The 14,558-nt window shown below is 41.5% G+C and overlaps 1 protein-coding gene and 1 non-coding gene across 2 annotated transcripts in view; both read right to left on the bottom strand.

The window, feature by feature from the left end:
• Positions 1-14,558, bottom strand: part of PCSK2 (proprotein convertase subtilisin/kexin type 2) — a 256,223-nt gene that overhangs the window by 83,963 nt on the left and 157,702 nt on the right. The window lies entirely within an intron of this gene.
• Positions 6,693-6,883, bottom strand: LOC118663900. Its single transcript, XR_004970199.1, has one exon. It is a non-coding gene; the product is annotated as a U2 spliceosomal RNA (small nuclear RNA).

The raw sequence follows: 14,558 nt of genomic DNA, 5'->3' as shown, positions 1-14,558 counted from the left end.
TTGATGTACCAAAGAGCCTTTGTTTCCTTAGGGTCATGCAGTAGATATTCATAGTCACCTTTACATATAATCCAAGTTAAGTTATTTTAACTTAAGTTAAAATAGTGGGTCGCTTAGAAATGATTAAATAAATCATAGCACAGTGGGTCATATTTAGAAAACCGCAGATCTGGTCCAATTCCTCTCTAGCTATTAAAGACACTCTGAGCAATGTGTTTCATCATCATAATCAAAAGAGCTTTACTAAGCAAGTGTCCATTGTTTCTCAGGAAATAATGAGCCCCAAAGTCGATATGGGTCCCTGCTTGGGACTGCACATGAGTGATACTCTTACTAAATATATTCCTGTCAAAATCTTTGTAATATCTAACTCTCCATGAGGTGCAAAAAAACCTGAGCATCCAATTAATTTCCAGATCAACGCTGCATGCTTTCTGATTAAGCACTGTAAGTACTATTCAGAGCTCTCTGTGGGCTGGTCCGGGTTCCTGCTGATGTGGAGCGAGGCCTTAGAATTGCTGCTGACTCCTCTTCTGTGTTTTCCACAGACAGGGCTCCTAGGCCCTGGTGGCTTAGCTTACAAGGTGCCTAATGAGGCCTGCAGTATTTGACAATATTTTTGTCTGCTCTTTTTAGAGACATTTGTTTTGCAGATAGCACCTAATTTTAAATGTTCCTGAGTTATTTGTTTGCTTTTAAGAGGAAGAGGAAGAGGGAAGCAATTAATATTTTGTGAGTGTCTGCTAAATTCAGGATACCTTACATTTTCTCTTTCTTTTAAAAGCACAAGAGCTCTTCTGCAAATAGTATTTCTTCTAGATAAACCTCCCTATAGATCTTTCTGCTTCCATTCTCGTCCACCCTCAATCCATCTCAGTAGCAGACAGATCTTTGAAAAATACCAAATCCAGATGTGTTCCCCAACCCTCATCTGTGACTTCATCCTTTGCTTGTAGATGAAGTCACAAATTCTTATGACTCACAAAATCCACACAACCTGGTCCTTTTCTACTTCTCCAGGGTCATCTGGGTCACTTTCTTCCTGGGTTGATATACTCCCCTATTCCTCCAACACACACAACAGCTTCTTTCAGATCCTTAAAAGGGCTGAGCATATTCCTGCCTCAGGGCCTTTGCACGAGCTGTTCCCTCTGCTGCCAGATACCTGGCTAACTCCTCCTCATCCTCAAGGCATTAGAGCAAGTATCTCTTCTGCAGGGAGACCTTCCCTCAACCAGCAGACCAGATCAAATTCCCCTGGCTAAACACATTTATAGGACCTAGTACTCTTTCATCACGGCAAAGCCCCACAGTTGTAAGTAAACAATTATTTCTGGAATTATTGGTTTGGAGTCTATTTTCCCTTCTAGACAACAAAGTCTCTGGGTAGGGACTATGTCTGCTTTATTCACCAACATATCTCTGCCTCCAAGCTGGCCCCCAGTGATTCTTGCTTCCTGGTATTCATGACTTTGCATTAGAGTCTCCCACAATAACATGCTGACCCTTATAACCAGCAAGTTACTGCAAAATGGCAGTGGGTGATTTCTGAGGCTAGATCATGAGAGACATTGCAGCTTCCACCTTGCTCCCTCTCTAGGACTACTTGCTCTGAGGGAAGCCAGCTATGATGCCATGGGGATACTCAAATAGTTCACAGAAGCCCACCCAAGGAGAGGAACTGAGCCTTCTGCCAGGAGCCACCCCATGGGAACCACCTTGGAATTGGATCCTGTAGCCCCAGCAGAGCCTTCTGATAACCACTGCCCTGACCAAGTTTTTGACTGCAATCTCATGAGACACCCTGAACCAGAACTATCCAGCCAAGCTGTTCCTGAATTCCTGACCAATAGATATTGTGGGAGACTAAAAAATGAACCCTGACCTCCTAGTTCATAGATCAACCCTCAACCACTGAGCCACCGCGGCCGGGCTTATTTATTTTTTTTAAAATATGTTTTTATTGATCTTTTTAGGGAGAAGGGAGATCAAGGTAGAAACATCAATGAGAGAGAAACATCAACATTAATTGGCTGCCTCCTGCACGTACCCTGTTGGGGATTGAGCCCAAAACCCAAGCATGTGCCCTGACCTTAAACTGAACCGGTGACCTTCTGGTGCATGGGTTGAAGCTCAACCACTGAGCCACATGGGTAGGGCTTAACCATAGTCCATTATTACAGTAGTACACACATACCTTGTGTGAATAAATAACTGTAAGTATATTTGAAGAGCCTGCTCAAAAATTTTATATAGTGATCTGTGATTAAAAAGTTTGGAGACCAAGGGTTGTTACAATATTTGCAAATCAATGAACATGATACACCACATAAACAAAATAAAGGATAAAAATTATTACATGATCATAATCAATAGATGCAGAAAAAGCATTTGATAACATTCAGCACCCATTTATGATACAAAGTCTCAGCAAAGTGGGAATAGAGGGATTTATACCTCAACACAATAAAGGCCATATATGGTAAACCCACAGCCAACGTCATACTCAATGGGCAAAAGCTAAAAGCATTTCCCTTAAGATCAGGAACAAGACAGGGATGTATGCTTTCACCATTCTTATTCAACATAGTACTGTAATCAAGTACAAAGAAGCAATACAAGGCATCCAAATTGGGAAGGAGGAAGTGAAACTGTTCTTATTCGCAGATGAGATGATAATGTATATAGAAAACCTTAGAGAATGCATAAAAAAGACTCCATAAAAAAGAAACTCACAACTGCTAAATTTAATAAATGAATTCGGCAAAGTAGGAGGATGCAAAATTACTATTCAGAAATTGGTGGCATTTTTGTACACCAATAATGAATTTTTAAAAAGAGAAATTAAGAAAACAATCCCACTTACCATTGCAACAACAAAAAATAAATTTAACGAAAGAGGTAAAAGACTTGTACTTGTAAGATTATAAGATAACCGAAGAAAGAAATCGAGGAAGATGCAAATAAGCATAAGCATATACGGTGTTCATGGATAGAAAAAAATGAACATCATTAAAATGTCCATACTATCCAAAGCAATCTACAGATTCAAATGGATTCCTATTAAAATACCAATGGTATATCTCACAGATCTAGAACAAGTAATACAAACATTTATATGGAGCCACAAAATACTCAGAATAGTCTCAGCAATTTTGAGACAGAAAACTAAAGTTGGAGGTATTACACTGCTTGATATCAAACTATGCTAAAAGGTCACAGTAATCAAAACAGCATGGTACTGGCATGAAAACAGACATATAGATCAATGGAACAGAATAGAGAGCCCAGAAATTAACCCACACCTTTATGGTCAATTAATATTTGACAAAGGAGGCAAGAGAATACAATAGGGTGAAGTCAGTCTCTTCAATAAATGGGGTTGAAAATGTTGGACAGATAGATGCAAAAAAATGAAATTAGACCATCACCTTACAAACATACACAGAATACACTCAACATGGATTAAAGAGTTAAATATAAATCACTAGACCATAAAAATCCTAGAAGAAACATAGGCAGTAAAATTTTAGACACTTCTCATAGCAGTATTTTTACAGATCTACCTTCCTTAGGCAAGTAAAACAAAAGAAAAAATAAATGGGACGATATCAAACTAAAAAGCTTTTGCACAGCAAAAGAAACCATCAACAAAACAACAAGAAAGCCCACTGCATGGGAGAACATATTTGCCAATGATTCATCTGATAAGGGATTCATTTCCAAAATATAGAAAGATTAAACTATTCAACAGCAAGAAGACAAACAACCCAATTAAAAAATGGGAAACCTGAATAGACACTTTTCCAAAGAGGACATAAAGATAGCCAATAGATATATAAAAAAATGCTCAACTTCAGTAATCATTAGAGAAATGCAAATTAAAACTACAATGAGATATTATGTCATGCCTTCCAAAATAGCTATCATCAATAAATCAACAAACAATAAGTGCTGGTGGGGTTGTGGAGAAAAGGGAACCCTCGTGCACTGTTGGTGGGAATGCAGACTAGTGCAGCCACTGTGGAAAACAGTATGGAATTTCCTCAAAAAATTAAAAATGGAACTGCCTTTTGACCCACAATCTCACTTCTGAGAATATATCCAAAGAACCCGAAATACTAATTTGAAAGAATATATGCGCCCCTATGTTCATTGCAGTGTTATTTATAACATTCAAGATCTGGAAACAGCCCAAGTGCCCATCAGTAGATGAGTGGATAAAAAAGCTGTGTTACATATACACAATGGAATACTACTTGGCCATAAAAAAGGGATATCTTATCTTTTTTGGCAGCATGAATGTACCTGGAGATTATTATGCCAAGTGAAATAAGCCAGTCAGAGAAAAACAAATGCCATATTATATCACTTATATGTGAAATCGAATGAACAAAGTAAACTGATGAATGAAATAGAAACAGAGGCATGATTACATTGAACAGATTGACAGCTGTCAGAGGGGGTTAGGGGAATGGATGAAAGAAGGTGAAGGGATTAGTCAAAAACTATATACATATATATATATATAATAAAAGCATAATATGCTAATTAGACCAGATGTCCTTTTGGACGGACGTCCTTCTGGACAACCCAGAGCTGTGAGGATGAGGCAGCCCATCACAGCTTGCCTTAGGCCGAGCCCCTTGCATGAATTTCGTGCATTGGGCCTTTAATATATATATATATATATATATATATATATATATATATATATATATATCCTATATAATAAAACCCTAATATGCAAATCAACCAAACGGTGGAACAAATGGGTGCTATGATGCGCACTGACCATCAACGCAGGAGCTGCCCCCTGATGGTCAGTGTGCTCCCAAAGGGGGAGTGCCGCTCAACCAGAAGCCAGCCAGAAGCTGGGCTCACCGTTGGTGAGCGCAGCGGTGGTGGCAGGAGCCTCCCCGCCTTCCGCGGCGGCACTAAGGACTCCTCGGGGGATGTTCAACTGCCAGGGAGTGGGCCTAAGCCAGCAGGCGGACATCCCCCAAGGGGTCTAGAACTGCGAAAGGGAGCAGGCCAGGCTGAGGGACACCCGCCCCCCCACAGTGCACAAATTTGTGCACTGGGCCTCTTTGAATTGGGGGCTAGGTGGCGGTGGGCAAAAGTGGGGAAAATGGGGATGGAAAGAAACTTTGCTTGGGGCAATGTGTGCACAATGCAGTGTGCAGATGATGTTTTGTTGAGTTGTATGCTCGAGACCTGTATGATTTTGTGAACCAATGTTACCTCAATAAATTTCAATAAAAAATAAAAAATTGAAAATGTATATACAAAAAAAAGTTTGGAGACCTTTGATTTTATAAGTGTAGGAGATGCTATTGGATGCCCCATTTGTAACCTTTTGCTTTTAGCATTTCAATGCATATTGACTCAACTCTCCTTGGCAAGGTTTCCATCTCTTTATCTTTGGAGCCCAATTTGCTCATGATGTTGGCAGCCCAGAAGTATAGGAAATTGCTTGCCCTTCATCCTGGTATCAGCCCTCCATCAATGACTGATGGAAGTTGGAGTGTTAATACTCCAACTTTCCCCTCAGAGGTTCTAACCTGTGTCTTGGGGTTGCCCATCAGAACTGAGCTCCAGTTGCCCACAGTGGTAACTCTCTTCACACACCTAACTTGAGTCCCTCCCCTACCTTTGCTCCTGGGACCGTATTCTAAATGAGCTACTGGTCTGTGAGTCCATGCCTCAGGGTCAGGTTTGGGGAAATCCAAAGACAGTAAATGACTGCAAAACTCTTTGAGCTCACTCTGCCACAGTGATTAATGTAGAGAGCGTCATGCATGAAAAAGGAACATAACTTTGACTTTATGTCTGTTATTCTCAAAAGCAAGTTAAGTAGCTTCAAACTACTTGACAATTTCATTTCCTTATAAAACCAATTTGGCTTTTGTTTCTTAATCAGTGATTTTATTGGAAGGGAGGAGAGTTTCGTAAGATTCTAGAGTTACGACAGACGAGTCCAATTTTCTCAGCTTACAAATGAGGATGCTATGCCCCCAGAGATGTTTAGCAGCTTGCCAGAAGTCACTTAGCTAGAAAGTGATAACAGCCGTATCTGGACCGACATTGCAACTCTCTGGACTCATGTTTCCAACAAAACCATTTTCCTATGTTTGATACACAGCTGGTTAGATCAGGGGATATCAGCTGACTTTTCTTAAAGGGTCAAAATGTAAAAATTTTAGTATTTTGGGGTCTGAAGATCTCTGACATAAAAACTCCACTTGGCTATTGTACTGTGAAAGCAACCTAAGCAACATGCGCTTGGCTGTGTTCTGCTAAAAGTTTATTTACAAAAACAAGTGGCCTATTTGTGGATCATAGTTTTCCAACCCCCTAGATGAGATTATAGAGGAGACAAAGGTCCTCTTTGTCTTTATGTTTAGGAGAAATGATCAGGCTCTCCTTATAGCTCTTTAGTGTTTATAATTTATTTTAAAATAATATATAGTAACTTAAATAAATATTTGTTTCCTACCCCCCCCCCCCCCCCATATTTCTGTCTTGTTAAGCCTACACATTAGCCCTGTCAGGCTCTGGGGATATCCTGTTTTAGTCACTAGTTATAGTACAAACAGCACATGCACAGAAAAGACTTCTCCCTCCAAAAAATTGAAACGAGACTATTTTTTCATTGTGTCAATATTAATTCTCAGAATTTAGTGTTCAATATTTTTTGCACCATTCCCGGAGGTACTGCAATACCGGGTCGATGTGAGGAGTGGATGGAGCAAGCTCCTATTCCATCTCCCTGCTCCAAAAATCCATTTAATATATTGTCCTCAGGTAGAGGGCGAATCAGATATTAAACTGATAAGAACAGATACTACACTTGATCTTAGCCAAGAGGCTGAGAAGCGATCAATATTATTTTTTATATTAATTTCAACACAGTGGAATGAATGTAATTTAGAACAGTAAGATTTATTTGCATTTAAATTGATGTTTTAAGCATTCCCTATGAAGAACAAATAGCATGCATGTTTATAATTAGAAGCATTGTTTCCAGGGCAGGTTTGTTTTCCTTTGGAAGGATTTGTAAATATGGCGCAGTGAGTTTAATATTAATAATGATGACCTGATAATACCACATGTTTCCAGAGAGAGTCTTATGACTAGAGTTCCACATTTTGGGGATTCCATTCTCCTAGTGGAATAGTGGAGAAGCAAAACATATTAGCTAAGAACATGTCCATGAATATCTTTTTTAAAAATTTAAAGTATTTTAGATACTTAAAAGAGTATGAAAAACCTAGGTTAATTGTTTGGCTTGAGAATGCATGTTTTGAAAAATCAAAAGGCTATTGCTGATTGCATGTATTACAAATGAATGAGCTGAAAGCATCAAGACAACCATTCTAATTCTTTCTCTAGTTCCTGCTGCTCCCGTGTGGGGTACCCATCAACCTGGATGGACAGGTCTTCTGTGCCTTGGTTTATGGCTATGGAACAATATACCAGTTCTCCCCAGAAGGTGGAAAGTACTGAGAAGTTTTCATTTCCTATGTAGACTATCTTCCCGATGGCATTAAGCAGACGCGTTTCGATCATAGTGAGATGCTGTGTTTACTGAGGTATGAAAAAACAATTTCTACCATGAGAACAGAAGGAGGAGTGTAGCTAAGCCAGAGAGAGGGATTTTTTGAGGAGGAAGCAGGGCTAGAAGAAAATAGGGGTGAACGTTTCGGTTTCCTACCTAGGAGGGGTGGATAAGAAGGTACCTACTTCATTGGTCACATGCAATGTAAATCCCTTCATCAGCCCGTCACGCATCCAACACTAACTAGGTCATTTACGCTGTTCCACCCACTGTCCTGTCCTGAGGATGAAGAGGGTGGCAATACAGTTAAGACCCCTATGTGCCTGCAGCTGACATTCCAATGGGGGAGGCATAAAAAACAAGAACCAAAAATATAATTACAGACTATTTTGAGAATGAGGAAGGGACCCAACAGGGAGTAATACTTAAATTGAGATGGTTCACCTGTGGGGAGAGCCAGTGTCTAACCAGGGGTCCTCAAACTTTTTAGACAGGGTGCCAGTTCACTGTCCCTCAGACCGTTGGAGGGCCGGACTATAGTTTAAAAAAAACTATGAACAAATTCCTATGCACACTGCACATATCTTATTTTGAAGTAAAAAACAAAACAGGAACAAATACAATATTTGTATTTGCATGTGGCCCGCGGGCTGTAGTTTGAGGACCCCCTGGTCTAAGCCTTCTAAGCCTTGAATTAGAAACAGTCCTGGAGCTAAGGTCTGGCGTACAGAGAATGAGCTGGAGAGAGGCTGCATAAGTGCCTGGAGCCAGGACACAAGAAGCCTCACACGGAAGAAGAAGGAGTGGGGTCCCAAGTGCAGGGGGAGGCTCCAGATGAGTTTTACTAGGAGGTCTTGTGGGAAGAGGATATCTGAGAGGGCAAGAATGGAAGCAGGGCCCTGGCTGGGTGACTGGGTTGGAGTTTTGTCCCGTACACCAAAAATGTGAATTCGATTCCCGGTCAGGGTGCACACCTAAGTTGCGGGTTCAATCCCCCATCAGGGCGTGTACAGGAGGCAAACAATATTTTTCTCTCTCTCCCCCTTCCTCTCTCTCTTAAAGTCAATGAAAACATATCCTTGAGTTAGGATTAAAAAAAAAAAAAGAATAGAAGCAGGAAGCTGAGGCTTTTGTGGGGTCCAGGAGGGAAGTGATGTTGGCTTGGTCCAGGAGGTCAGTGTTGGAATGGAGAGAAACAGATAGATGCATTGCATAGTGGAGCTAGGACCAGAAGATCTGGTGACTGAGGGGAGAGAGGGTGAGAGAGGAGTCAAGGATGACTCCCATGGTTGGGACATTAGTCATTGTGTCCATGATAGTGTCATTTTGCTGAGCTGTGGGATCCTGGAGTGGGGCATGATAGATGGTGAACTTCACATTTCACTTCTCGCCTGGCTGTGTGAGGTAGGGCAGATCACTAACCTCTCTGATCTTCAGTTTCCTATCTAGGAGAGGTGGATAAGAAAGTACCTACTTCATTGGTCACATGCAATGCAAATGCAATAATGCATGTAAAACCTGAGGCTGGGCACATAGCACATACTCAACAAATGCTGGGTACCAAGACAGCTAAGGTTCAGAAGAAGCCAAGGAGGCAAAAGGGACCAAACAGCAGAGGCCAAAATATCAGAATCAAAGCAGGGAGAAGAGTGGGAGAGTGGTGCTGTTTTGACTAGCAGTCAACTCTCCGTGAGAGTGGCGATGGATTTGTGAGCTAAGACCAAACAAGCGATAAATGAAAACTCTCAAGCCAAACCATTGTGTAGAATGGGATAATTGCGGTCGCTTATGGGTTTTTTTAGTTGAAGTGTTTATGAACCTTGACTCTGGTCTTATTCACAGAGTATACATTCTCTGTTTGTAAGGTGCTTCATAAGAATCCCAATTAGGTACTGGCTGTCTCAGATAACTCAGTGTCTGTATGGTTACCACACTGTACCCACAGAGGGACTGGCTCCTTTGTATGGAGTCTTCTGGAACATTCTCTACAAGAGAGGAGTCATGTGTGAGTAGATCTATGGGTTATATTGGAGAAGAGACGGGAGGGTGGTCCAGGATCAGTACCAGGAGGGCATCTATGCCTTTAGCATTCTGGGAAGGTCAATTTATATTTTTTCAAAGATTAACGAAGACCCATTGTTCATATCAGTAATAGGGACAATCATTATATCCCTTTGATTCTGAAGCAGAGAAGATGATGGTTCCTGTTTTACAGATGGGAAAAATGAGGACCATGAAGATCAACCAACACGTTTTTGCTTGCAGTGACTCCAGGGGAGTCCTTGAACTAGTGCTCTCTGAATAGCTTACAGCAAACCTATTATTCAAAAAAAAAAAAATTGGCAATGTTTGAGCTATAAAACATAAGCCTTCTATTTTCATAGCTTAGGGAAAATACCACCCCCACACTGTAATACATCTTATTCTCCTGCCTAGCAGAGCACGCATTGGGAGGGCTGTGTGTGCGACATTCAAAGTACAGAATTCACCATCAAAGTACAGAACTCACCTCATGGTGAGGAACATTGCTCAGAGCCAAGCCCTGGCTTCCTGCACTTGGTTTCAGGTTTTAATTATTGGTTAGTCATTAAAGGTCCTTTTTTTTCAGTTAGTAATTAAAGGTTCTTTCTTTTGTGAAAAATAATTTCCTGTAGGTTGGGAGCCAGCAGGGCTACCATGGTTGAGAAGCAAATCCTATTTCTATGTCAGATATTCTCTCTGCCTTGGCTATGCAGGATGGAACATTCCGTTTTGCCCAAAGCTCCAGACTGCAGAAATGTAAGGAGGATCCAAGAGCAGACTCTGAGATGAAGACTGTGGGCAAGTGACTTATTGAAGACTAGAGGCCCGGTGCACAAAATTGGTGCACGAGGGGAGGAAGGGGTCCCTCAGCCCGGCCTGCACCCTCTCTCAATCTGGGACCTCTTGTGGGATGTCCAACTGCTGGTTTAGGCCGGATCCTGCAGGGGTCCCTCGGCCTGGCCTGTGCCCTCTCACAATCCAGTGCACAAATCTGTGTGCCTGCTTGATTGCCCCTAACCATTTGCTTGCCTGCCTGATCAACCCTAACTGCTTGCCTGTCTGCCTGATCGCCCCTAACCACTCTGCCTGCCTGCCTGATCATCCCTAACCACCTCTGCCTCGGCCCCCGCCACTGCGGCTTCATCCTGAAGGATGTCCGGAATGACATCCAGAAGGTCATTTGGCTGTCTGGTCTAATTAGTACATTACACTTTTATTATTATAGATGTGCTTTCAAGGAAGCCAGTGAAGGATGGAGGGAAACAGGATTGGACACGGAAAGGGACAAATCAAGATGTGATTTTGGGCATATCCTGCAGGGGGCCCTGGAGGGTTAGTTACCACTCAGCATTTTCCCAGCCCAGGTAGTGTGGGCACCTGCCTGATTCCCTTCTCAGACTCTGCTCTGCGAAAAGATCACAGCTTTCTCTTCATAGAGTAATTGCCCTTAGACAAATGGGAGTCACAAAGCTAAGGAAGTTACATAGGCCCCCAAGGACCACTGGAAGTCAGTGACTGACACAGGGTTAAAAAATGCTAGTTCTCTTCTTCAGGGAGGGACCCACTTGGTAATGTGATTCATGTTCCAGAGCTCCCCAGGGGTCAGGCTGAGGCTAAACTTTTCCCATCTGTGGACCTGCTTGGGTGAGTGTTCCCAAGAGATGCCTGTGGGGATCAGGCTGAAACCAGCAGTCCAACATCCCCCGAGGGGTCCTGGATTGCGAGAGGGACAGGCCAGGCTGAGGGACCCCAATGGTGCACGAATCCATGTACCAGTGGGGCCTCTAGTATGCTTATAAGATCTTTGGTTAATCTCTTCCCGTCCTCCCTCCTGCCCCTTTCCCTCTGAGGTCATCAGTCTGTTCCATGTTTCCATACCTGTGTGTTGAGTGTCTGCCCTTTGGTGGTCAGTGCACATCTTAGCTACTGGTCAGATGGTCGCTTAAGCTTATATGGATATATTTAAAATATTTTTGTTGATTTCAGAGAGAAAGAGAGGAGAGAGAGATAGAAACATCAATGATTAGAACTTATCATTGATTAGCTGCCTTCTGCATGCCCTACACTGGGGATCAAGCCCGTAACCTGGGCATGTGCCCTTGACCAGAATCGAGCCCTGGACCGTTTCATCCACAGGCCGACACTCTATCCACTGAGCCAAACTGGCTAGGGCACAAGAATATATTTTTAAAGTGTCTTTTAGAGCTAAAGAATTCTCAAACAAGCAGTGGGTTAAGTACGTTGTATTCAGCAACATCTGAGACTTAGTTTAAAAAGCAAAACAAAGGAAGGCTATTCTTTATGAATGTTTGACATACTTTGTAATAAAAGGAAAGTGGAGGGAAAACATGAAAAATTAGAATAACATACTAATTGCCCCCTTATAAGTTCTTTTTCAAAATGCTCTATGTAAATCATTACGTTTCCTTGAGGCAGGAAGGGAAGAGGGAGTTAAGAGCATGGATTTTGAGGTCTCACTGTCTTAGGTTTGTGGTCTTTTTCTGCTAAGTTCTAGCTATGTGACCTTGGACAATTTGCTTAACTTGCACCCTTGAACATGGGGTGTTCTGTGTGCCAGGAGTGGTTTGAAGGGCCCTGTGTATACCACTTAATTGACTTATCACAACCATCAATAAGGTCAGTATTGTATTCACCTATTTTAGAGATGAGACACAGAGTCACATAGCTAGCAAGTACTTGGGGTAGGATTTGAACTCAGGGAGTCTGGTCCCAAAGCCCCTAACTTTCACACCAGACCTATGGCTTTAAGGAACTACAGTGGGAAAACAGGTGCATGAGAAAGAGTAAAATGCATGTCACCTCAATAGGTGTAGCATTTTTCATCACAGCTGCAGCAAGTTATTGTAAATTAATTATTTGTAGCGTCCACTCCAAGCAAAACTTGGGCACCTAGGGTTTTTTATTTGGCTCTTTCAGGTGAAAATCCAAAGTAGGAAACCTAGGGAAATGTTTCACATCTTGGGAATTTAATGAGTCTATACTAATAGTAAGGAAGAGAGTAAGAAAGAAACAAAGTGTGGCTCAGTGGTTGAGCATCGACCTATGAACCAGGAGTTCACAGTTTGATTCCTAGTCAGGGCACATGCCTGGGTTGTGGGCTTGATCCCCAATAGGGGGTGTGCAGGAGGCAACTGATCAATAATTCTCTCCCATTATTGATGTTTCTGTCTCTCTCCCTCTCCTTTCCTCTCTGAAATCAATAAAAATAGATTTAAAAAAGAAAGAAACAAAGGCAGTGGAGAATATATTTCTGTATTTTCATAAATTACTTTTGTGGCTTATCATGCAATAAAAATATTGCTATACATTTTTAGAACAGGAATGTTTAGTGATAAGCAGAATAAAATCCTAATAGCTTCCTTGCCTTCATTCATCCATCTATGTATCCATTCGTCCATTCTAGGGAATGAAGCCTCTGGTTGATTCTCTCATAAACAAGAGAATTGGAAGACATTATCTTGGTCTTAGGTCACTTAAATTTAGTCGAAAAAATTAGACGTGGTCAGAGGCCTTTAGAGAATTTGGGGCAAGTAAATTATTATTGTGGGCGAATTTTAGTCTAAGCTTCTTGGTGGAAGCAAATCTCCAGAGGCAAAACCAGTTATAATCCAACCCCGCTTTGTTCAGAATCATGAGGTCAAGCTACTAGGTCAGTGATTTCAAGATTTTTTAAAATATACAATACCTGACTAGTCAGGTGTTGCAGAATTTCAGTAATTAGTTTATTTGTGCCATGAAATGAAAAAGGTTGAAAATCGCTGGTCTAGATTAATTCATAGGCTGTAGCAATGTGAAAAAACGTTTTTAAAGTGCTTTCAAATATCTTCCTATCTCTAGCCTGCCACATTCTCATAGTGGGTGGTGCTTTTATTTCCAGGACAGCCCCGAGCACAGTATGCTGTAATTATATACTCACGTGTGTCTCCCTTACTGAATTTCGAAATCCCTGAGTGTAGGGACCAGATTTTTCACATTTTATAATCCAGGTCCCTCACCCAGAATCTTGCATACAGTAGAAAATTAGTAGAAGTGTCTTAAATGCCCACTAGATGCAATGGAACAAAAAGTAGTCAACTGAGCAATGTGGAAAAATTGATTGACCAGATTTTTTCTTTGTTTTCACCTGTAGCTGTAAGTCTAGGTCCAAACAAGTAGTTCCATTTGAATTAAATTTTTTTCTCCCATTTTTATATCCAAGCATATTCCTGTAAAAATGGGCACATTCCTCTGCTACATGGGTTGAGTCAGGTGATAGTCATCTGACTGATGGTCTGTCCAGATAATTAAAACATTTTTATTTCCAGTATTCAGTGTGGCCTCCTCATGATAAAGTGCTACTATGATGTGACATCAAAAAAAGTCAGCCTCTCCTTTTAATAAGGTACAAAGGTTGTTTAAACCTCAATTTTATATGCAATATTAATGTGTTCTATTTAAATATTAATCAGACTAAAAGCCTGGAGCATTGCATGCAATCAATACTTCACAGCAGCTGAGTCATCCAGGGCTGAGGACTGGGCCCATCTCCAGCAGCTGCCCTTTCATCATGGCGGCCACTTGCCACCTGGAGCCCTGGTGTGCACATGGCTGCTGGGCTCAAAGTCACTTTCTCCAGGCTCCACGCTGGCAGCCCTTCAGAGTGCTCCAGAGGCTCTCTTCAAAGATAGTTATCTTTCAGGAACCCATCAAAAGAATGGAAAAGTACAGGTCCTTAGGGGTGAGCTTTTGTTGGTGAAATAGCAACTCTGGATTATAAATAATGTTCCAAATTTTGGACTGAATCAAAGAGCATTAGACTTGGTCAGAGGCCTTTCCCATCTGGAAATGTAACTGCATTTTCACCAACCTGTCTTCTACACATTCCAGACATGAAACAGCTCTTGGTTATTTGCATGTGAATTATCCACACTGAAAATCATATTTCTCCAGGCCTTTGGCTATGGGAACCTCAGTT

This window comes from Myotis myotis, unplaced genomic scaffold (assembly GCF_014108235.1).
Source record: "Myotis myotis isolate mMyoMyo1 unplaced genomic scaffold, mMyoMyo1.p scaffold_m19_p_9, whole genome shotgun sequence".
NCBI classification, from domain to species: domain Eukaryota; kingdom Metazoa; phylum Chordata; class Mammalia; order Chiroptera; family Vespertilionidae; genus Myotis; species Myotis myotis.
Note: the sequence above shows the minus strand (reverse complement) of the source record. Positions and strands in the feature narration are given on the sequence as shown.